Source organism: Meleagris gallopavo, chromosome 3, assembly GCF_000146605.3.
Source record: "Meleagris gallopavo isolate NT-WF06-2002-E0010 breed Aviagen turkey brand Nicholas breeding stock chromosome 3, Turkey_5.1, whole genome shotgun sequence".
Lineage (NCBI taxonomy): Eukaryota > Metazoa > Chordata > Aves > Galliformes > Phasianidae > Meleagris > Meleagris gallopavo.
In genome coordinates, this window is record NC_015013.2 from 89,741,995 (window position 1) to 89,768,455 (window position 26,461).

The window sequence follows — 26,461 nt, forward strand, 5'->3', positions numbered from 1 at the left end:
AAATCATTTTCAAAATTAAAAAAAGACAAGCCTTCCATTTTTTCCTGTTTTGAATAGCTACTGTGTCCTTGGATTAAATACAAAACAGGGCAAAATTCACCTTCTTCTCTTCTTTTGTTTTTATTTAATTTTAAAAATGGACCAGATCCTGGTAACACAGTGGTAATGGGAAACTAACCCCACGGGCTTCCTTCTGTGTAGTTTTAATAGCATTTTCTTTCTTTATAAATGACTGTCCTTCGTACTTTCTGCTGAAGAGAAATGGTATCAGTTCACATTTTCCTAGAGGCAAAATACTCGGAAAGCTTGGCCAATACTCTTCTGAAAACTATACAGAGGTTCAGTGACTTTTGCACTTAATTGCAGAGCTGGTCAATGCTAGTCCTGTGTCCCAACAACACTGTACAATGATTCATCATTTGTGTCTTATTAGTCTCTGAAAATTCAGTCATTAATCATCAAAAACCATTGTTTTGGGATGCTAATGCCAACATTTTTAATGATATACATGAAAACCATAATAAAGTTCTTATATCATTCTAGATAAACAGCTGTTGTAGATATTGTGTTCTCCTATCTGTTACTACTCTTTTCCCAGAAATTTAAAAACAAACTGCCTGCTTTATAAATATGGTCATGCAAAGCCAGTCAATACGAGAACAAGAATTGGACAGGAATTTGAAAATACAGAGAAATTAGACATGACATTTTCTGATGTATGCCAAGTCAATATGAACTTTCTTGGACCTACTGGTCCCAAAGAGACTCTAGATAATGTTGTCTGACCGCCAATACCCTAAAGGCTTCTAAATTTCTGCAGTCCAGTTGAGCTGTGTCCCATAACTTACATTTCTCTAAATTTAGATGAAATCAGATTTATTTCTAATAATCCAATTCTGATTTGAAATTAAGAAATTTGCTATTTCAGTCCTTTTTTTTACATATGGCTAAAAAACATTGTCTCACCACTTGTAACTGCAGTGTAAATACAAGTGTAGTTTGATTTTGTTTCAGCTCCATTAATTGTTATTTTACTGTTCTTTCCTGTGCCGTCTTCCTGCTAATAAACTGAGCAAATCAAAAGTATTAAATCTCTGATTATAAAACACTTTCCCCAGTGATCAACTGACGTTTGCATTTCTTTCTGGCTCCCTTGATGACTGCCTATGTCTCGCTTGAAATCAAAACAGCGGAAGTTCAAGACAGTAATTCAGTTACTGCTGTGTCAAAATAACTTTTTTCTTCCCACAAGCTTTCTTAGACATTTAAATGTTTTTATTTGAAAAATGTGGCTGCACAATCTGCCAAGGGGTATTCTCTCCGTGTCAGCACAAAAGTTGTGATTGCAACCTACCCCGAATCAACTTTTGTGAATACTATTGACATTCTGCCTGGGCTCACTGGTGGATGCTGAAGCTTCCAGCTCATGAATTGTTAAAAGTAACGGAAACATCATGTAAGTGAATAATCAAAATTATGTGAAATTATTGGTGGAAAAGAAACATCCAGCAACTTTCTTCTGGCACCAAATTACCTTTCTCCCTACTCCAATACATGATTGTGCTGTCTCAGTGCACTTGAAAAATAGACTTGAAAAAAAGCACCAACTGATTCTGTTAAAGACAATACCTGCAGCTCTGCACAGAACTGAGATAACGTATCTTCCACAGGTAGTTCCTCTAGAGGAAAAAACAAAACAGAACAAAATAAAAAACAAACAAACAAACAAAAAACAAACAGAGAAAGAAGCAGGTCAGATTTAGGAATAGTAGATATGAAATGTTAAGCTGTACTTTTTGTTCATATAATAAATAAGACAATAAATAAGACATTCTTTGTCAGTGGACAAGCTTCAATTTGGACAAGTTCATGCACAATACAACTTGTACTTGCAGGGGTACAGGTACAATTTCTGCTTGTGAGACCTAGAAAACTAAGCCTGTAGATATTCTGGAAGGTTGTTGCCAGGATACAGGATAGAATTTGGCTTTTATTCTCTCTCTCTTAATAGAAATTTCCTTACTAGCTTTTGAAATTTATCAGTATATACAAATATCTGAAGGGAGGCTGCAAAGAGCCAGAAACTTTTCAGTGACGCCCAGTGCCAACAGGCACAAAACAGAACCCAGGATATTCCCCCAGCCACAAGGAAGAACTTCTGTACTGTGCACATGATGGAACCCTGGCACAGGTTGCCCAGAAGCTGTGGAATCTCCTCCTTGGAGATTGTCAAAAGCCACCTGGGCTTTTGCAGGGTCCTGGGCACCCTGCTCTGAGTGTCCCTGCTTGAGCAGGGGTTGGACAAATGGACCCAGAGTTACTTCCAACCTAAACCATTCAGTCATTCCGTGATTTATGGCCACATGCTCAACTAAATGAAATGTTGTCTCACCATTGGAACATCTGATCAAATGATGTACAATAAATAATTCTCCATATCATGTTACACAAGGCCATGTAAGATAAGTCCTGCACATTTGAATGGTAATAGATGAACATCTCTGTATTGCCCTGTGCAAGAACTTTGCCTAGAGCATGCAGCATTGCTTTGATGTAGTCCTGAGAGAATCCAGCATAGGGACACTCCACATTAAATGCGCAACAAACTATGAAGAAGGGGAGGATATATATCAACTCTCCAACTCTTGCAGCTAGATTTTGTGATGTGGAACTTTCCAATAGCATACATTTAAATTAATTAATTAATTAATTAATTAATTAAAATTAATTCCCTTCCCAATCCCAAGTGATTTTTCTCAAATAGTACTAGAGACTGAGATCTCTCTTTAGCTGGCAAAATGTGAGAAACAATCATTTCCACTTTTAATGTCTTAACTAGACTATTAAATTTTAATATACTATTCAGAAGGCTAGGGAAAAAAAAAGAATTAAGAAAGTCCACAGAGCAGATTTATAGTCTTGTATTTATCTTAACTATCTTTAGAAACCTATGATGAGATTAATCTCACCAAATATAGATGTCTAAAACTGAATGAGTCATTTACGTTCTAGTGGTCAGTGTAGAAAAATGAGCAACTAGAAGGTGCTGTTCATGTCATCTTAAGGTAGAAAGCACTATTTGTCTGTAATATATTTTATAGTCTTAAATGAGTCTGTTTCTCCCTAGTGACTGTAAGAACAGTCTGGGCAACTGTCTCACACAAACAAGCTTGACATTCATCATACTGGGTAAATCTTATACTCCATGATTTTGCTAGGCTTTGCTACTGGCCTCAGAAGTCTGTCTTTAAAATCAAATCTTCAGTAGATGTTCAGGCTGTGAATAAAATGATGCAAATAGTGCTCTGCTCAAGCAGCTAGAAAGGGTATTTGCATTTAGCAAATCTGCATGTATTACAACAAGTACAATTGCAAATTAAGTGCTTGCTTCAGTACCAGAAGTCATTTGAAAACCAAGTCAATTGTATTCAGAAAGCCAATACATGCATATCCGAGTCTGTTCTTCAGTTGTGGTCAACCAAACTTAACTCTGCCAGTTCCCCTTCTATAAGCCTTTTCAGGTAAAACATAAATCATCTAAAAATGTGCCTGATAACCAAGATGCCTGAAGTACAGGTTTTGCTGCATGCTGGATTTTGTTTGACAGCTCATAAGTTGCAAATAAAAATGCTGTAACTTTATTTTTTTCCTGTAGCTAAATGGAATAACGCAGTATGTGTTCTCCCCACTCCATGAGTTGCAGGCTATTTTGACTGGAAATATATATCAGGGAATAAGACATGAAGCGGAAAATAGAAGCTATCAAGCCCATAAGTCTGTACAGCATAATGTGTTATATTTGAAAGCTTGTAGCATCTACACAGAGAATTTTTTTTTCCCTCCCTTTTAAAATCTGTTCACTAATGCCTTGAATACTCTTAATATAATTAACTCTGCAATATAACAATCTGACAGCTGTGTATACAGACATACAAAGTCACAAAAACAGATGAGACACATTCCTTGAATTCAAAGAATCAGTAGAAACAGTAGGGAGAGCAGGAATTAGTCAGAGATGCTCCTTATTTTCATAGGAGCTCACACTATCATTACAGACATGACCAAATGCAAATTACAGAGCTCTGTCCCACCAATCCAACCAGCGCTTCCATGTTGGACCCAAACAGCCTGATCAGCCAAAAATGGTTTTGCCCATAAGCTAGAAAATCTATTAAATGAATTAGAAAGAAGAATGGTGTCATTTTAAAGAGCAAGATGTAAGTATGCTATTGACAGAAAAAGTATGGCAAAGTATGAGGAAGGGAGTGTGTTTCAAAAGCATTCATATCAACTATTTCCAATTTGTGTTTTCAGTTTAAAACACAGTTGAGCAAAATTTCTAGTCTTCCCAAACCTCATGATGATTTAGAACTGGAAGTTAAAGCAAGTGAGTCAAAATATCATTCAAAAGCATGTATTTTGAGAAAAATATCAGAACATTTTTACCTCTCTGCTCATCAGGCCCTGTTCAGATGGGGATGAAAGGATATTCATATACTGAGAAAGTGGTAGTCTGGCAGTACTGTGCCAAAGTAAACACTAATCAGAAAATAGGTGAGAAAATTCTCTAAAATCTTCAACATGTCGAGAATTTTTCTACTGAAACTTATATTGAAAACACAGCAGTGGATTATGTTCAGTGATCTAAAATGTCCTCTTACCCAACTTCAGCTGTGGTAAATCAGGAACCTCCTTCATTATGAGGGTGTAGTACACGTGAAGTCCTCTTTGAGCATCAAGAGCAGAAGACAGAGATCCTTATGCCATTTATATGCATGTTGCATGCAGTTTTCAGATGGGACATAAAAACTTCCCTATATAACAGAAGTATCAGAAAAAGAATAGAAAAATACAGATATTAAAATTCTTGCTCTCCAGTTGTCCAGGAGGTTTCCATAAAAATCTTTTTCTCAACAGCTTTTCACTTCTAATCAAGCATTTGGCACTCAGACCTACCTCCTAATCAGCTAAATATGTAGGCATATGTTTACAATAGTATCTCATTCTTTGTGCATGCTCTTCCCAAACCATAGCAAAATGAGTAGGTCCTGGAAATGAACTAAGTGGACATGGTCCCATGTACTAAAACATTCAGTCCAAATGCTCCAACATATCAGTCTGGCTCTGCTTTTCATCCATATCCCATTGTGGAACAAACATATTCCTACGGAGCAGACAGTGTAAGCAATGGCACATCTTTTGCTACAGGATAATTATAGAATATTCTGGGTTGAAAAGGACCTCAAAGATCATCTAGTTTCAATGCCCCACTACATGCAGGGTTGCCAATCACTAGACCAGGCTGCCCAGAGCCACATCCAGCCTGGCCTTGAATGCCACCAAGGATGGGGCATCCACAACTTCTCTGGGCAACCTGTTCCAGTGTGTCATCACCCTCTGAGTGATAATGGATAGAGAGGACTAAAAGGAAGACTACATTTAAATTCCATTTTCCTCATAGTGTCTTAAGCCCTTCTGTGAAGTTTGGAGCTTGATGTCATTGTGGGATAGAATCACAGAATCTTAGAAGCATTTGAGTTGGAAGTGATCCTTAAATATTATGTAGTCCAACAACCATACTTTGTTATGAATATTAGTAAAAAAAAAAAATGCTGATGGTAATGCTATTCAGTCTACTAATGAGAGTCATTTTGTCCTCCAGGATAAACACCGGGATTATGATCTCTCTTGTGGGAAGAGATGTCAATGGACAGACTGCAGCACAGTTATTCAAAATTTTTCCCAAACTTCTTTACTCTTTGAACATAAGCTGAGTTGGCATAAAGTCACCATATATCAAAGTTTTCAGTTCTGTCAAAAACACTTGGAGAAATAATGTAAATTTGAAATTTGCAAGGCTCAGATGTAAATTAAAACTGGTTCTTAAACTGTGCTTTTGTGACCAGGATTTCATGGAGAGTTTTAAGAATTATTATGACAATTGTCAGTAACAGCTTATATTTCCTAGGTCTCTGTAAGCAATGCATTTTACAGTTCTTAGCCAGATCATGGACTTGTCATCCTCTTTGATTGCTTGTAATAGTGTAGCAGAAAGATCTGTTACAGCTTGCAATCAATGATAATAGCTGGTTCTTGTTCCATCACAAGGGATAATTTATATGCTTTGCACAAGAAACAAGGATAATGAAGACAAAGAAAGCAAGCCACCAAGGTACTCTATCCTTGGACTTTATGAAACATTAGGTAAATTGAGAATATATTTAGATCTACAGCAGATGAGTTGCACAAAGGCATAAGTCAGGATGCTCCCACTAATGTATGGATATGGAGAAGCAAGAACAATTTGCAATTTACTCCACAACTGATCTCTAACGGAGTAAGAATATAATTCCTACACCATGGTTAGGTACTGTCTGCCTTTTTGGACACTGAGTAAGTTAATAGTTACTAAGCCAATGGCCGCAACAGCCATTTCCCAGAACAGTGAAGACTCACCAACCACATGCCAGTGTACTTCCCACACTGTTCTATCTTTGAGTCCCCAAGTAAACCTGCATTTCCTGGGTCTTAACTTGAGCTGGGATGCATTTCTCAACTTTCTTGTGTATCATCAAGATATTAAATAGTGTACTGTGGTAGACAAAATGGGGACTTCTCAGCTTGACCCACAAAGATCTGGTGATGACTGTCTGTATTAGTTGTTCCTGGAAGGTATCAAAACTCTCAAATTTTATTCTTGCAATGGGAAACAGAAAAAAATAAAAGAGCATAATCAAATGCTGCTGGGAATAATAAAAAAATCTGATGTGGATTGATACACAATGTCACAAAAATGTCCTGCTCCATAATCCATTGCTGATTTTTTAAGCAAAAATTGCTCTGGCATTTAAGTTCTGTACTGACAAGCAGAAGGAAAAATGTGAGGTAATTTCATAGTTCATATCAGTACTGTAACACAGTATTGTTGAACAAGTCTAAATTTCAATAGGTGTATTCAGAACCTTTCTTGGAATAAATTGTTGTTTAAAACTAAAAGTAAAAAATAATAGGAAAATGCAACTCCATGTGGGCTCCAAAATGTGTGATTTAACGATGTTGAAAATCCTCATCAGTTTATTCTTCCTTAAGTGCATTAGTCTTTGTCTAATATTCATATAGTGCTGAATAAAGAAAATTTCTTAGGAAGTGAATAGTTTAGGTTATAGAACATAGGAGTTCAGGAGAATTTCTCCTCAGAGAATACTTTGCAAAGATTTACATAGTACTAAAACACAAAATGGAAAACAATTATTATTCAAAATAGTTTACATTATGTGTTACCAGCTTAACTTGGTCATTATTGTCAAAATAGAAGGAAGGTATTACATCCAAAGGGACTTGGATGAGGTTGAAATGTGGGCCCACAAGAACCTAATCATATTCAACAAGGCCAAGTGCAGTGTTGGACTTGGACTGGGGCAATTCCAGGTGTGTATACAGACTGGGAGAGGAATTCCTTGAGAGCAGCCCTGCAGAGAAGGAATTGGAGGTTTTGATGGAGGAAAAGATAGACATGAGCCAGCAGTGTGCGCTTCCAGCCCAGAAGACCAACAGTATCCTGGGCTGCATCAACAGAGGGGTGGCAGCAGGGAGAGGGAAGGGATTGTTCCCCTCTATTCTGTCTTTGTGCAGCCCCATCTGGAGTGTTGTGCCCAGGCCTGGGGCCCCCAGCAAAACAAGGAAGTGGAGTTGTTGGAGTGGATCCAGAGGAGGGTCATAAAGATGCTCAGAGTGCTAAAGCACTTCTCCTATGAAGAAAGGCTGAGGGAGTTAGGCTTGTTCATCCTCAAGAAGAGAAGGCTGTGGGAAGGACTTACTGCAGCCTTCCAGGAGTTAAAGGGAGATTGTAAACAGGAGGGAGATCAACTTTACATGGACAGTTAGTGATAGGACAAGGAAGGAAGGTTTTAAGAAAAAGAAGGGAGACTTACATTAGGTATTAGGAGGAAATGTTTTACTCTGATAGTGGTGAGACACTGGAACAGGTTGCCTAAAGGAGCTGTGGATGCCCCATGCCTGGAGGTGTTCAAGGCCAGGTTAGTTGGGGCCCTGTGCAGCCTGATCTGGTGGGTGGCAATCCTGTCCATGGCAGAGGCTAGAAACTTTATGGTCCCTTCCAACCTAAGCCATTCTATGATTCTATAATCCTAATTTGAAATATCATTTTGTCAAGGTGGGAAGTAAGAGTGATGGAAAAAAAAAGACATCAAGGTCCAAATCCCTGGTCCTTCAGTGACAGTAAGGAATTACTGCCTTCAGAAGACTGCTTCTTTGGAAAGTTTTTGCACACACAGAGGCAAAGCAGGATACAAGAGAGATTATTAAACCCACTTCAGGGACAGTTTAGGTAATGTGAGCTAAGGCCTGTGCGTCCTTGTCTGCTGGGGATCCAAGCACAGTAGGCATCTGTCAGACAAGACCATTATAAACTACTGTAGCTTAATCAACCTATCCGTCACAGTTCAGTAATCTAAGAAATGTCAAGAAATGCCTTCCTTTGGGATGGTCTGAAGACTGCATACCTTCCACATTCTTACTTTTAATTGCTTTTTCTACTACACTGTTTAAGTGGTTGCCATTTTCTAGGTTATAGCCTAGCTTCACACAATACTAAAAAATGAAGCTTAGTAGCAATCATGGAACATAGTAGTCTAATGAAAAAGAGTACTGAAAAGCTACAATCCAGGAAAAATACTGTCCATGACCCAATAAACAACTACAAAGTGCTCAGAAATCTGTGCTTCTTGAATCAGGACAAATACCTTTTATTCCAAAGGATTTACTTCTGGTTAAGACACAACCCATGTTAAAACAAGTTTACATAGTGAAGCTGATAATCCAAGCTTGTCCAAAACATAGTGACTGTCTGGGCTTGTAAAATCCACTGTGAAATTACATTAGCTTACTTGAACATTTTGAGTAAATTCCTTTGGTCTATGTTAATTTATTCTCATTGGTTTTTAAGTAAGAACAGAATTTTCTATGCTAGTTCAAAATGTATCTGTACTACTTTCCTTTTCCATGAACTTCTCTGCAATAGCAGAATATCTCTGGCTTTTGTTCTCATTTACTTCTGAAAAGTTTGTGAGCAAATGAACGTCTTAGAAATCTTCACTTCAAGACCTACCACCTAAATGTACTCCAACAGCAGTGATGGAGGATGATACAGAAGCTACTAGTATTGACACCAGAGAAAAGTACAACTTTTATTGTGCCAACAGCATCAGAGACAAAATATATCATGAAAGCCATAAGATGATAGAAAAACAGACAGAAATGGTCAGTCAGGAAAACAATGCAAAGAACTGCAAATAACACCAATAATTTCAGAATGCAATGATTGCTTTAAGAGTTTGTTTTTCTATGGTGTTTGAAAAATATCAGTGGTATTGATCCCAAATGAAAGTAAGAATAAAGTTGTCCCATTAGCTGCCAACATGTATCTGATAAACCCTCACCTGGAGAACTGTGTGCAGTTTTGGGCACCATGATGTAAGAAGGGCATAAAACTAAGAGATAGTCAGTCAAAGGGAGAACTTGAAGAAGCTATGGAGAAGGATCTAGAGGGCAAAGTGTGCGATGAGCAGCTGAGATCACTTGGTTTGGTCAGCCTTCAGTTGAATTTGGCCATGTTCTGCAAAACCAGATCCTGAATATATACTGTATTTTGTCCACCTATCCTCTAAAATTTCTTCTAGTATTTACTCAGCCAAAGAAAATAGCCTAAAAACTCAACAACTTCAAAATAAGCAAAACATTCCTGACAATACCCCTGCTAAATAGACTTAAATAAATCACCCTTTAAAATGAATGTGTCCTGTGTAATGTTCTTTTTAGTGAATAGATTTCTCCTATAATTACAGTGTATTACTTTATAAATGTACTTTACAACAAGAGAAAGGAAAATTACTTGAGAAAAACAAACACAATTTAAATAAGGTTCATGCTAATTCATTATTCTAATGCAAAGAACAATTTGTGAGTAACCACTTGCAGTGTACCAAATCCATCTAATATCAAAAGGCACCAATTGGATTTTATGCTCTGTTATACACAGTTATTGGTATTTGTTTTGTATTAAAGTAATTTCACAAGCTATGTAAATTGTGTGAAACATTCAACAATAGTACTAACAATTGGTAAATTAGACTCTTTACATTTAATCTAATTCAAAACAGCATTTCGTAATTCAGATTCAAATTCAAATGCTTGTCAAGAATTCTAAGATACTAAGAAACTACTGCAGACTAAATAGATGAGTTTGGCATTTCCAGTAGTTTTTCATTAGCAGACAGTATCATCTTCTAGTGAAGATCTAGAAATCTGCTTGGAACAGAATAACGAAGGTCAGCATCTCAAGATGAATGCAGTCTCTAAGAGCATGGTGTCTGCCCATTCATCTGGATGCCTGCATTTGTCACCTAACATATTAATTTTGGTATAGCTTCAAAACCAGTGAGCATGGAGATTTTGCATATTTACCACAGAGAATGCTTTTCATGATAGGAGCTCTTCTGTGAGCTGGTAGTTGGAAACAGAATGATAGTTACTGAGTTTTAATCCTTGAGAAAGGATTAAAAGATTATTTCTGGTCCTAAGAGATATGACTGAAGCACAGGGGCAGAAGCACACTCTTTCACATGTACAGGAAAACACATAACAAAGGGAAATATTGATATTTTATAATAAAATTAAAAACAATAAACAACAACAAAAAATAATTTATTCTGACCTTCCCTTCTCTCTCTCAGTCAACGAATTCTTGCTGGAAAATCAAGTTGTATGGGACCTTTGGTAACCTGATGTAGTTGGTGGCTACTCTCCCCAAAGCAGATAATGTGGGGATAATCTTGATAATCTTTGATGTCACTTCCAAACCAAGCTATTCTATTATTATATGATGTTTCATTACTCAAAACTCTTAAAATAAAAGTAAAATCACTATACTGTATTTACTTTTGACTTACATGACACTAGCAACACTAATCCAAAAGTGTCAATAATGGGAAATAGCTGACAATACATTATTGACAATATAGGAAAGCATTAATGCTTTGCCTCTCATTAAATCTTTTATGAAAAAAAAGAAATTCTAGTTGGTATTTCATAATAAAAGATACAATTTGGCATTTATTTTAATAGTTCATAGTTAGGGTTATTTTGCCAAAACCACTGGGATGACAGTACAGTGGAAAAATTGCTCAAGACTGAAGTCAAATTTAATGATAATTAACATTATACAGAAATTAGCATGAAGATAATATTTGACTTCAAACCCTTGAAAAATAAAAAACATCCGTCTTGAAAATGAAGCATTATCTGAACAGGCAGAAGAGAATTATCCTGGTAGGTTCTAACTGTTTTGTCTCAGGGTTTCAATACTAAAAGATACTGTTAAAAAACACAAGTTGTATTTTCTACATTAAGAATGGCTGAGAAAATAAATGGCTGAGAAAGACAAATCGGGCAATAAAGTGTTGATAGGACAATTTACATCTAAAAATATCGGTCTAGAAAAAGAAAATGTGTCAACGGCCTCAAGGGTTCCCATTAAAGTTTTTTCTAAGTGAAAATTTGGTAAAACCCTGACAGGATTTCAAATGTCTCATTTGGACACCCTCAGAACAAAACATTTTGATTTTTTCAATTCAAATAAAGTCTCAAATTTTTTTATTTTTTCTTTTGTCAGGTTCATACTCAGCATAATATTATACATTTTAAAAGTCCAAAGCAAAATAAAGTTATCTTCCATTTTCAGGTGTCTTGGTTTGATTTTGGTTGTGTTGTTTTTTTTTTCCCCCTCCAAATTTTACTTTTAGAAGAGATTTCACAGTTTTTGAATTATGTTTCAATAGAAACTAAGCAAAAATCTGAAGTCTCTCAGTCTGCCTCCAATTTATTTCACATATCACCTTGAAAAGTGAACCTCTCCAAGGCCTCAAAGGTCAAGTTACATCTTAACATATCAGTAGCAGTGTCTACTACCACAGTGGCTCTTCATATGAAAGCAAACTAAAAAGGCTTAGAAGTCTTAACAAAATTCTGCTGATGATGGATAAGGAAGAAAATCATTTCCTTCACCTGAGCTCTAAGGTTATACATCGCTATAGGGAAAATTAAAGCCATAAAAATATTTCTTTAGCAATAAATTAAACACTGGAGAAGATGTCTCATGAAAGCTAGAGCAGGTGTCTGACTGGAGGCATACTTCTTCCAAGATGAGCACTGAATCATCTGGGACAAGAAAAGTCATGCTTTCCTTTCCCTCTATTAGATGTGTGTATCAAAATGACACATATTAATCCATATCTTTATCTCGTAGTTAAGAGTCTTGTTTAGAGGATAGTCACAAAGTACTCTGAGGTGTCTGTTGGCCAAGAGGTACAGCAATACTGACAAATTATTTTATGGGAAAATGTAGTGGTTGATTTTTCAAACTCTCTGAACTTAATAGATTATCCAGAAAAAAAACCAACAAAATCTCAGACAGACATCTATGAATATATAAAAAGCTGACTTTCATATGTAATTACAAAATATATATTTTTAAATTTACACAAACACACAACACATTATGTAAATTCAGAGCTCCTAAACAAAATACCACAGTGGAGACATCAAAAAAGACTTCAGTGCAATGCCCTTTCTGATTAAGTAGAGCCCATGCTGCTTATCTGCAGATAAGGAAAGAAATCCACTCTGTTGCTGTGATCAAACAAGGACCCCTGAGCTGTAGAACTGCCTTGTTATAACACATCACTGCAGGTAGCAGGCATAAAACCAGTCAGGTTCCAAAATGAAACTTGTTAGTAATTTTTTTTTGTGTCTCTCCCACACATTATGTACACACTCACGCACATGTGATGTTCAGTAGTGTAATGAGATTGCACCACTAGAAATTGCATTAAAGACAACAGAAAGTACAAAAAATGTTTTGATTCAACTTTGACAAATAGCAATATGGAAGGACATGGGCTCTGGGTGCAGTAGAGATGTCCTTATGTCATGTACTTGTGTACTACAGCAGCTTGTGGATGAATTTTGCCCTTTGCCCCACTGCTGTGTACTGCCTGATCCTAAATAAATAAATAAATGATAGTACTCAAATATTTTATAGTGATTATTATTTCCTAAATAGGAAGTCCATCAAAAATAAATCAGTAGCATTTTTTCAATTTTACACTTAAGGAAAATAATCCTCAGAAAGATTATCTCTTTCCAGGTACATGCAAAGAGAGAGAACTGTAGGGTGTTCTGAGTTTCCATAGTTTTTTTTGTTGTTGTTCAGACATCATGAGTTGCATTCTTCACCCAGACATAACCTATTGGCTCCAAGGAGAGTGTATTTGTCTGGGCCCAGTGTGTCCCTGGGAATCCTTGTAGAGAAAAAAACTGTAACTGAAGGGAAGTGAAGATGTATGGATGGAAATGGATGTCCCATCTTGTGTCATCCTCCCAGTCCCCCCTACAGGAGGGTATGATAAATCTGTATGACAGTCAACTGACAACACTTTCCCAGAGCATCTCTCTGCTGTGGACATATAGCTCAGCTCTGCCAGGGTTCACAGGAACCAGATCGACTAAGTGAATCTCACTGCAGCTCAGTTACACGGAGAAAAAGAAAAGAAGGAGAGAAGATGAAGAAGGTAAGGGAAGGAATGTGAAGGGAAGGGAATTGTGTCTAAAGAATAAAATTTTATCAAAAGAAATCTGCTACAAGGAAAAATGCCTCCTGGGCAAATCCTAAAGGATTTGAGCTGGCATCATTTTGCTTTAGCTTGGTGCCAGTTTCCTCAAGGGAAAGAAATTTTGGTTGAACACAGGGTTGAATGAGCCTTGATGCCTGAGAAGGACAAGGGTGGAAGTGGACTGATTTCTTGGCCTTCTACACCTACATGATCTTCTCTTGTGATTTTCCCCTAAAATTAGTTAAAACCAGTTCCCTTGCACGTGACATTTCTCTCATAGTGTTTGCCACAATATGCTATTAAACTTATAGAACTTGTATCATGCTTCATGCATCACAGAAATAGTCTCAGTCTTGCTTTCTGATGCACAAAGTTAGAGCAAACATTCACTCTGAAATGCTCTTTATTTAATAAAATCAATAGCTTTTGGTCTTCTATGATGGAGTGATGTCATTGGTGGACAAGGGAAAGGCGACCAATGTCATTTACCTGGACTTGAGCAAGGCCTTTGACATGGTCCCCCACCACATCCTTATCTCCAAATTGGAGGGATGTGGATTTGATGGGTGGACCACTTGATGAATAAGAAACTAGTTGAAAGGCTGCAGACAGAGGGTGGTCATCAATGGCTCTATGTCCAGGTAGAGACTGGTAACAAGCAGCGTCCCCCAGGGGTCCGTCTTGGGACCAGTGCTTTTTAACATATTTATCAATGACGTCGATGACGGAATCGAGTGCACCCTCAGCAAGTTTGCTGATGGCACCAAGCTGAGTGGTGCGGTTGACACGGTAGAAGGAAGAGATGCCATTCAGAGGGACCTCAACAGGCTAGAAAGGTGGGCCCAGGTGAGCCTGATGAGGTTCAACACGGCAAAGTGCAGAGTTTTGCACTTGGGCTGGAGGAATCCCAGGCATCCATACAGACTGAAAGGAGTGGCCCTTGAAAGCAGCCCTGTGGAGAGGGACCTGGGGGTCTTGATAGATGAAAAACTTAACATGAGCCAGCAGTGTGCCCTTGTGGCTCAGAAGGCAAATGGTATCCTGGGCTCCATCAGAAGGGGGGTGGCCAGCAGGGACAGGGAGGTGATTGTCCCCCTCTACTCTGCTCTTGTGAGGCCCCATCTAGAATACTGCGTCCAAGTCTGGAGCCCCCACTACAAGAAAGACAGGGAGCTGTTGGAGAGGGTCCAGAGGAGAGCCACAAAGATGATCAGGAGATTGGAGCACCTCCCCTATGAGGAAGGCTGAGGGAGCTGAGCTTGCTCAGCCTGGAGAAAAGAAGGCTGCAGGGTGACCTCATTGCAGCCTTTCAGTACCTAAAGGGAGCCTACAAACAGGAGGGGAATCAACTCTTTGAAAGAGTCGATAACTGCAGGACAAGGGAAAATGGAAGTTGAGGGAGGGAAGATTTAGGTTGGATGTCAGGGGGAAGTTCTTTACAGAGAGAGTGGTGAGGTGCTGGAACAGGCTGCCCAGAGAGGTTGTGGATGCCCTGTCCCTGGAGATGTTCTAGACCAGATTGGATGGGGCCCTGGGCAGCCTGTCTAGTATTAAATGGGGAGGCTGGTGGCCCTGCATGTGGCAGGGGAATTGGAGATTCATGATCTTTGAGGTCCCTTCCAACCCTGTGATTCTGTGTGATTCTGTAATAGTGAGGACCATAGATTCCTATTTAGAAATGCCAGGCTGTATTAAATACTGACAGTCACTGATAAAGAGAGAGTTACTTCAGGCCTGAATCTCTGTTCATGAGATTTGTGAGAATAATTGATTTTTCAGTTTGAGTCTTAATCCAGGAAAAAATAACATGTTAACTCAGAAAGAAATCATTTCTTTGTTCATAGTGAAATGAAATGAACTTTTCTTTCTTTCCAATAGCACTTTTAATAATGATTGCAATTTATCACATTATTGTGACATAACAAGTCAAGACTTGTCAGCTAAGTACCATAACCCACCTCATACACCCTCTTAACAAACTAAAGATATTAATTAAAGCATACCTTAAACTCCTCAATATCACAAAACTAGACAAATTGCCACGTGCCATAGCAATTTTTAAGCTGAGAATCAGTACTCTGCAGGATGCAGAGAGGATGTTCTGGTGGAAAATATATTTCAATATACTGAAATAAATGTTTATTTCCCTGTTTCCCACCAAGGTAGTGGACTGAACTCAGTGATTCTATCATCCTTTCCTATCTCTGACCACAGAATTTGGGCTCTCCCACTTGTTAAGAAAATGGTATAATAATGGGATACAACATATAAAGAAACTATTATGCTGAGATGAATTTTTTTGCATGTCACCTAGTTCTGAGAAGAAACCAGTGCACTTGCCCCACTGCTACTCCATTCAGGTTTTCTGAAATTTAGTTCCTGTTTTGTCATTCTGAAATGGTTACTAAAACTGTCTCAAAATTGAGTGTCATGGTGTTAAAGCATTTTATGATTTCTACCTTTAAAGTGCTGTATCATCGTTAACATCATTAACCCACTGTTAAGGATAAGATCAACTCATTGGTCTCATTAAAGAAGTCCACCTGTAGCAATCAATTTGATTTTTTTCCCCTACTCCCATCTACTTGGCCTATGAAATAATTTTACAATGGCTATTACTTGAAAATTGCTTCTCATTGGCTCCTTTTTGTATCCAATCCCAAATCAAACTCAGTCTCAAAGGAGAGAAGGTAGATGGAGCCACCCCCACCCATGCAAATCTATTTACTTGACAGTCTTGTCCAGAATTCAATGTGGAGATCTCCATAATCAAAGAAGTTTCTGCATGCAAGCTAATTAGCTTCTTCACAAATTGAGATAAAAATTGAGAACAATCATAGCACTACTGACCTCTTCTTAAACTTGGAAACTTTTAACACTAAAAGCGCTGTCAAAACATGGCTAAGGAGGAAATACCTACTTGTCATTTTTCAGTGGCAAATTACTTCAACCTTTATGGATTTATTTTTTAAAACATTGTAACATTTTGTTACTAAGGCAGATTTTTTGTTTTGTTGTTTCTTTCAAGTCTGCTCTTCAATCACAGTTACCAAATAAGTTCCAGTGAGTCATAAGCAGGTGGGAAGTAATCAAGATTCTATTGATAGTATTATTATTTTTTATTATTATTTGCAAATGGTCTTGCATACCCACTTTTTTCTGTTTGGTTCACAATCAACTTCCCTCAAAGATGGAAAATCTACTGTTTTGCATATGCTTTGTCAAACTGGAACAGAACTGAAGTTCAACAAGTCTATATTTTGGAACCAATTGTAGTCAAGCATTAAATAGAGAGAGTTGTAAGCCAAGAAAAAACAACAACAACAACAACAACAACAAAACAAAAACAAACAAACAAAAAAACCCACAAATCTAAGCCCTGATAGTTTCTGAAATTGCATGCCTTTTGGCAATGTCTCAAAATGCCCAAATACTGGTTCATGCAGCACCCTTCACATGCCTTCACTTTCCAAAGAATGCCTGTAGGCACTGACAGCACTGTCATTTCTCTCAATAGTAGAAAATTCTAAGCTCACAGAAGCACCTTCCAGCAATATGTTATCCTGAATTTCCTATGGTCTATAAAATTGGAGGAAAAAAATAATCCTTTTATTAGTTATTTTTTCAGCTTAAATGAATTTTGTCCATCCTTATATAGTGAAAACAATGAACAGAAGCTCTTTTGCAAAATACTACTCCAAAGTTTGCTGTAAATCAGTTTCCATTTCTTTCTCAGCTATATTGCTGAAGATAATTATGTGGCTCAGAGAGTTCCATCACTCACATAATTCAAGTTTTCTAAGCGACCAAATGAGATCTATTGGATTTTTCTCACAGCAATGTTTCAGAACCTGCTCTTTCTGGAGTAACACTTTATTTCAACCAATCACACAACGAAAGAATCAGTAGTGGCCCTGGTACTAATCCTTTCTTTCTTGCAAACAGTCTACTCAAGAAATGCTTTACTATGTGCTGTATGGCTGATCTGTTTTCTTTGACACTTGAGGGGACATGGTTTCTAAGGCAAGAAACAACTCAGTGCTTAATGCTGTCATTATGCTGCATTCTTGAAGTCTTCACTTCTGACATATTCAGGCAATGAATCATCTATATCTCTTTTACATGCATATACACATACATCAAATTGCAAATACAATTATAAAACAATATACAGCCCTTTATATCACTTCAGAAATCCACAATTTCTATGTTATCACTGAAACAGAAGTAATGGCTAATCGGAAACTTTCCTGGGTATATTACTTAAAGACAATTACATCATTTTGCTATAATTTACTGCAACAGAACAGGGAATTTTTGAATAATTGGAGCTGTATAAATTTGCATAAGTATTGTATTTTCACAGGTTCATTTTCCTAGGCCAGTAGATACCTCCTATATTATGCATAGTACATATTCCAGCCCTGAAGTCATTTTGCCCTCAAAGGCAATCAAATTTCATGAGCCACGAGTCACTTACCGCTTATTCTGTAGGCCATCATTTTATGTTTTAAATGAAATATTTCCAGTCAGTTTAGTAGAAAAGAAATTGGGAGTTGGCTGACAGTTGGAGAGTCAAACCATGTTTGTTTACAAGAAAGGCACAATATGTAGAGCAGGAACAATACTCAGCACTGCTTTGAAGGAACCCCTCTGTCCCATTTAGGCCTTCACTCTTGCCTCAAGCAACTCTGTCTGGCAATGTCAAGTAGATCTTACTCCAGTGGGACACACAGATTGCTCCAAGATATAACACAGTCTGTGAGATGATCCTGATTTTTCATCTGGGACATCAGAGAACAGATCCATCATGTCTCCACTTACCCTATGGCGTTCTCTTTCTCACTAAAAGAGTATGGAAAGAAGGTTTAAGCCAGTCATGGAAGTAGTGTAAGCTTATATGCATAGCAGACACATTGAGCTTACCCTAGAAGAACCTCTGGTCCTAGATTCTCACTCAGATACTCATTTATCTCTCTGCCTGAATGCACTCACACACATATCTCAGTTATGTGAAGACCTGAAGCTATGGATTTGTTATTCTTTTTTTTTTTAATTTAATTTTTATTTTTATGTGTACCCTGTAATGATATATTATGCTTTTACACCTTTCACTTTCCCCTGTTGTCTGCATCCTGCTTATCCCACTTCACCCCAGTGTACCAGATCTACCAAGTCTACAGTGACGAAGCAACTTTTATTTTCTGCTCATTTCAGGCCAATTCTTAGTCAAGACGTTGAAAAGTTTTTTGTTGCAACACAGGAAGTTAAACATTCTTTGCTTGATGCTAGTTCTGCTGCCTCTTGAAAACTCTCCTGCTCAATTATGGAGTTAACATTTACAAAATAGATAAGTGGTATTGAGCCTGGCATACCCAGGTGTCATCATGGAGATCAGACACCTGAAATGCAATCACTGCAGTCACAATGGTAATTATAACTAAGGTAGTAACAGATTTAGTGGCTGAAGAATTTCTTTCAAGTTATCAGGAACATTAAGTAGGAAGAACATAAATGTCCAAGACACATTTCCAAATGTACCTGCCAGTTGTATTCAACTCAACTAGCTTTTATCATCAGATCATTTAGTGTAAATAAATGATAAAGGCTTTCTCTAAAGCTACTTTGATTCAGATAGGCTTGGAAAAAGAAACTGAACTCAACACAGAGCTAAGCGGGATGGGTTGCAAATAGAGCAGTTCTGATCTCAGGTCTTTTTCTCCAACATTTTTGCCCTTCTTTCCTTCAAGCATTACCTAATTCTACCCAGCAATTTGTTTATTTTTTGTTATCTATAAAAGCACTCCAGTACACTCAGTAAACATAGGGTTAAGTACAGTCAACTGTGAGGGATTTCATTCTTGAATTAAAGCACTTCTCAAATTTTTTTTATTTTGCCCACGGAGTTCTAAAAACACTATTTGTATACTGACTAAAAATTTGACAACTGCTATTACTGGGAAGACTTGAGAATCACTGACCCATCTCTTTTCACTCAGTCCATTTCTTTCTTTTTGTCAGATTCTTGAAGTTTGTCAGATAACTTGTAAGATAGTGGAGCAGAAACAGCTCCTGTACATAAGCTGATGCTGTGGGTACTGCATTTCTAAGTCCTCTCAAGCACTGCACCAGAACTTATAATTCATATTTGCTGTGAAACTATTTGTAGGTCATTATGACTGGCATTCTGGCTTTGAACAGAGGTACAAGCTTTTGTTGTCACTTGAAGATTTGTTTCCACAAAATATAACAAAGTGGTTGGAAAAAGAGAGAATCTCTCTTTTCATTGCCAGTCCCTGAACTGCTGTCTGGAACTCTTGCCAACAGCAAAGAGTTTGCCTCCAGATGATGGATCTTGGCTGTGATGCTGTTGGCATCTGTGCTACTGTTGGAAAGGCCATCAACTCAGAAGTTATGAGACTTGATTCGGACTCCTTTCAACAACTCTCTCACCATCAGTCAGTGGGAATTATTGCAGTGTTCTTTAGGGCATATGAAGATGATTTTTCAACAAAGAACCACTGGGAAATGCACTGAGAAGAAAGAAAAATTGAATCATAGAGTGCTCGATTAAAAGAAGGGAGCAACCAAGTCCACATCCCAAAGTGAAGAGTAGAAAGGACTTTTCTGCTGCTTCTGCACTCCATTTAAAGACAGAAAGAAAGAAATATCTGTCCCAATCCCTCTTCTGTAAGCTGCCTCAAAAATCAATGATGCAATCTCTAGAAAGGGAAAGTTTTAACTGAAAAAATATCAGTCAAGTAAATAACAGTACAAGCCATGTCAATGGATTTCAGCCCCAAAATAAGAAATTACAGTGATGGTAGACCATCACCGTAATCAGTGATCAGGATATAACTTTAATGATAGCTACAAAAGAGAAGTAAATTCTATGTGAGGAATATGACTTTTATTACTTTTCTCAAAATCACCCTAAATTAGTTGTATAAGAAATTATTACAGTTGCACAAGTCAAGGTGTGATTGACTTTCACAGACACATGTAGAGAAACAGTGATATTTGTTAACAGATTGCAGCATTTTGATTTTTTCTACAATACATGCGTACAGTAGAAAAACAGTAAAATCAAGTAAGAAAATTGGAACTCCTATGAAAACTCCACTGATTTTCAGAAAGGAACCAAATGTGAGCAATTCCTAAGGATTCTCTCCAGAAGACTCCATCGTCACTTTGCCTAGAGGTTTCCTGGAATCTTCAGATTATTTCATGACAATAGAACCAAAATGAGAATACTGCTAAATTTTTCAACATCACATTTTATACCTAATGCCAATTTATTCCACGTTTTGAACTCAAAATGCAGATCATTGCTTTGCTGTATTCTGCAGGTCAGGTCAAAAAATAAGAGTCAGAAAAAAAAAAAAATATGTCAATGACTAAAGAAACCAGTTAGCATCACATTATTAGTTAGCATGTTTTCTGCTAGAGCAATGAAATCATTTACAGTTCTTTCTAAAGATCAGCCATTTATTTTTAGGCAACTAAAGATTAAAGACTTCATCAGTGATTATCACAAATGGTGCCCTGAGCATACTGATTAAAGATACTTGTCATTATATCTTACAAGGAACAGTATACCAGTTCTCTTGCTATTTTAGAAAAATTATGTACTGGACATCTGCTAGAGTCCCAGTCACAACTAATCCCCATTTGCCTAAGCAAGACACTGAAAGAGTCCTAATCTTTTAAAACTACCCATTAAGAATGATTGCTAAAGCATGAGAGATCTCCTTTCTCTTCCATTTTCTTCCTTCTCTTTTTCCCTTTCTATGTCTTTCTTATATCATTTTATGATTCCTTGAGAAAAGGAGCAAGGGAAACAAGCTAGAAAGGTGTTTGCTAAGGAGAAAAAAATATAAAAAGATGTAAAAGGAAAATCTACAATATAGTTTCTATGCATGGAAGGAATTGGAAAGTATAAGATATGTCTCTTCTTGAAAATAAATTGAGCTTTCAGGACACACTGCAATTCCCATGATGGGTCTTATGTGGGTTATTCTCTTGTTATAACCTGCCTTGATCTGAAAAAGTGACGTGTAGCGATTTAATAGCACCAAGTAGAAGACCATAAGAACAAATTGCAAATGACTTCTGTGTGACATAAAAGCATGGGGTTTGGTGTTTTGTTTCTGTGTTATACTGAAATAACCTCATTTTTTCATATATTGCTAGGAAGAAGAAAGTATTAGCAAATTATCTTTGGGAAAGAACTCTGTAATTCTATATAAATGACACTCCTAGTTCTTGTATTAATCCAGACATAAACTTAAGTCTTCTGGGATAGCTACATTAATGCTAGGTGGGAGAAGAACACTTCTCATCAGACATTGATGCCTTATTAGTGGGAAATCATATGATTAATCAATTTGATTACCTACAAGTCAACTTATCTGCAGTGCATCTGCTAGCCAAATGAAAACAAGATTACTGTGAGTACAACTTATTAATAACCTGCAATATGTCTTGATTATAACACAGCAGGCACGTGATGCACAATATTACAAAGTCATAAGAACATCCTGACAGCAGTGAATATAGAAGAGGTGTGTGGTGGAGAGTAAGGTACAAAATTGCAGAAGTGTGAGTGCCAATATAGTTTTCAGTTTTTAGCCCAGTAATTTTCAGTTCTGCAAGGGACATTTTATTTTTATTCTTTTGTAGATGTAGGATCTGCAGATATTTTTCCGTGTCTAGTTTTTATGGCTGCTCTTATCACACGAAAGCATGAGTCTGTGTGATGTTCTGAGACATCCAAACAACATCCAAATATCCAGAGCAGCACCCTAAATATGGGAAGAAACAATTTACCAGTCACCACTGGGAACTGAGATGCCCTGGGAGAAATTAGTCACAGACAGTTCATGGGTCTGCTTTATGCCACAACATCTCCCAAGTCCTTTTGAATATTGTTAATCCCCTCTGATATGCATATACCATGATCTCTTCATAAGCTGAAGAGATCCTTAGGAAGTAATAGTACATTTTCTTATTTTGCAGATTATTCTCTACTGATTTTTTGTCCAGAAAATCATCTTCTTTCATATTTATCTAACAGCAAAAGGCAGTAATCAACAAGAAATAGTGTTGGTGTCATAACTTTTCTTGAAAGGAAGAGCATGGCACAGAATTAAAACAAAATCACTTTGTCCTACACTCCAGCATGGTTCAAGAAACTTCCTGTGCACAGGTAGAGAGAAAATATTAGAGAGATATGGACAAAGGGGTGGAGGAAGGGAAGATTCCTATTTCCTATGTAGGACAAGAGTGGAAATCTTAATAAATCAATAAATAAATAAATATCAAGCCTTAGAGAGGTTCAATTACTACAACTTTTCCACTGAGCTGAGAGAAGAGAATACTGTCAGTGGTGTTTGGCAGTCACCTGTGGAGAGCTAGGAAAATCACATAGGTACAGTCCAGAGCTGCTGTCATTTAATTAGCCTCCATGTGGATAAGTCAGAATTGCAGAATGCGGAGCCTTCACGATGTATCACAAAGTAGTAGTACCTCAGCAGTTTGAATGCAGATGATTAACATAGTAAGTGGTGAGAGGAGCTGATGATAGATATGAACCTTCTTTGGTAATGAAGCTAGTAATGTGCACTTTTAATTAAAAAAAAAAGCAAATTGAGTAAAATTGAGTTTCATGAGGAACAAAAAGGTAAAACTGGTTGTATGACCTAGAGATGATATATCAAGATAAGTACCATGTACTTCATACACAGGAAGCGCTTGGAGGCATGACATCAGATTTTTAGAACAATTCTAGCTTTCCTTAAAGCTCAGCACTAATGTAAATCCAGCTGCTATTGAAGCTAAACGTTCATGTTCTGTCTGAACCATAACTCTAATCATCTACTGAGTATGATAACACTAATGAGGAGAAAACTGACTTTTGTGAGCAAGTCTGCTTCACAACAGTGGAGAATTTATGAAGCCTATGAAATTGCATACATTATTGAGTTAATAAGTGCTTCAGAGATACTGAAGTACCCACTTGCCGAGGTTTTAAACTACACAGCTCCCAGTCTTGAGGATGAGGGTGCAATAAGAATGATTTAGAACTCCTACCCATTACAAACTTCCACTCACATGGAATTATTCTTGAATATTAATTGTGCCGCAGATGGTGGAGGGGAAAGTTCTTTTTTGTCTGCTGACAAGAGATAGACCTCAAACACTGGAAAATCCCTATTGTTCACAGCATGTCAGAGAACCAGCAGATTCAGTTCTCTACAATAAGCATCAGAAAGAAAACACTTGGCCAGCAGATGCCTCTTAAGGTCACAGAACCAGAGACTTCTCAGATCAAATGGAACACAGAAATATACACAATCAGCAGAACTGATTATGGAGATGAACCTCCCCCCCCAAAAAAAAACAACCAACCAAAACATGAAATCTGCTATATTCCAAAACAAACAGTTTTCCTGCATTATATTCCATGAAAATTATCTGAAGTCTCCTTACCATTCATAACAGCAGGGATTTTTCCATGCCCTTCTGCTCAGTGAACTGCTTATTTGTCTTAGAAGACAAGATACGCTGATTGTTATAGCCTAGACTTTAACTGGTTGTATCAAACCGTAGTTCCTTACAACTAAACAAAAAATGTAGTGGTATATCTTGTGCTAAGGTATCTAAGAATTACTGACTTGGACATGAAACAGGCAATGTCCAACCAAGAATATATAAAGAGGAATAGAAAAGTCTGTGTTTTTTGTCTAAGAAGGATCTATTCTCATGACCACTGAAGGTGATTGCATAATTCCTGAATACTGGACACATCTATAGTCCAGATGAAGTTATCTTTTATAAATGCATTCAAACAGTCTTGAAGGGAATTTATACACTTTTAAAGGGATATAAATTCTATTCAATATAAAGCATTGCAGCACTGCGAGAAATATTACTCCTCATTCTTTAATTAGCTATGGCTTGATATGAGTTTCAACATAAAACAGCAGCTAGTCATAAGGCCCTCACTTGGTTTCAGGCTTACCTCCTCAGAGCAGTTCCTTTCCTAGCTCTTAATTTGTACTTTTTACATTACGCTAAGAGAAGTAGTCTTCACTTATTATCATAAATCATGTAAAGCATATGCAAAATCCATAGTCATAGGCCATCACAGTCTATTAAGTTAAAATATTCAGATCAAGAATAGATGTCATGACTTATATAGGTTTCTCAAGCTAAGCAAATACACACCTAGACGTGCAGAGGTGGAGTGTGCAAAATTATATTTCTAATTGACCAGTTTGATGCTCAGATGACCTGCAGCATAGCAGAGAGCTAAAGCCTATTCATGATAGAGTACTTGATAGGTCACCTGCTAGGACAATAATTATGCTGTCTTTAAAAAAAAAAGAAAAAAAAAAAAAGAGATCTGTAATCAAAGAAGATTAGTCAGTCAAAGTGGATAGAAAATAGGGTTTGCACCTGAGGCAAATATTTGGTAAGGAAATAAAGTTTCCTAAACAACAACAGAGATTTTTCTGCAGAAAATGAAATGAAAAATAGGAGTTGGTAGTTAGCCTTTACATTTATCTTCTTAAAACAGAGATTTTTCCAGAGGATAATGAAAAGTAGGAACCATTCTCCTCTCTCTTCTTATGTAGAGACATACAGGGATTAGTTTTTTATGATAAACAGTTATTTAAATTGATATGTTGGGACTGTCTACTAGAGAAGTAGAGGTCAGTTTGTTTGTCAGTAGCATACAGTGACCCAACAGCTCCAACAACAGCCTCAGGCCAAACATTCTCTCATTTTGTGTTAATTCCCTGACAGTTCTGCACCAACTGCCTGAGGTTAGTATATTATTAATAGGTAGACGAGAATACTTTCAACAGAAAGTTTGAGAGAAGTTAAGGGCAGCATTTTAATCAGAACCTTTGAATTTAGGTTTTCTAACAATGAGATGATTCCAGTGTTCTAGGCTGGGGCTCTAGATTTGACAAAATATTTTTGACAAAAACAAACAAGCAAGCAAAACACTACAAAGCTAGCACTTTCCTGCTAAACAAAAAAACAAACAAAATCCAATTATTCATTATTTCAAACAGATGACTCTGTTCTAAAAGCTGCATAATAATCTCTGTTCATCATCTACAGTAAATAGCAAGATCAAAGGCATACACTAATTATGGGACCTGCCTCAAGTAAGGCCGGGTACATAACACCCCTTCAACAACACACACACAGTACTCATTCCTCAGTATTTCAGACACAAGTCCTTCCAAGTTCCTTCTTGCCACCAGCTTTGGCTTACTGCTAATCACAACATTATTAGTAACTACTCAAGGGCTCTGGTTGGTAAATATAAGATCTGAAAACAAGGATCTTTTACTGAATAATTAATTTCACCCTAAAGCAAACATCTTGTCAAGTGAATGCAACCCTGAAAGTTAATTGGTAATCAGGGGAATATCCATACTTCCTGAAGTTTTCTGAGACTGATCTGAGCACCCAGTAACTATGAACGCAAATGCCAGGTAATTCTAGAGAAATGAAGGATTCTTCAAAAGAAATCCCTATATTAGTGACATAAACCAGGGCATATTCTTTCAATACAACATGAACATTTTGTGTGACCAAATACAAGTGAAGTATTATCGTCCACCCTTCTTACCTCTGATGAAGTGGGTTTGCAGTAGCCAGCTCCAAACACAAGATTTTCTAATGACATACTGGATTGGTCTGGTCCTGTATCCAAGTTGCCTTTACCAAGCCATGAACCTTTCCCTGGACGA

General features: G+C 37.3%; 1 long non-coding RNA gene across 1 annotated transcript; it reads right to left on the minus strand.

The window, feature by feature from the left end:
• Nucleotides 1-1,588: 1,588 nt before the first annotated feature.
• LOC104910468 lies at nucleotides 1,589-26,461 on the minus strand. Its single transcript, XR_793103.3, has 3 exons — nucleotides 26,341-26,461; nucleotides 4,662-4,814; nucleotides 1,589-1,679 (listed from the first exon to the last, which is right to left on the minus strand). It is a non-coding gene; the product is annotated as an uncharacterized LOC104910468 (long non-coding RNA).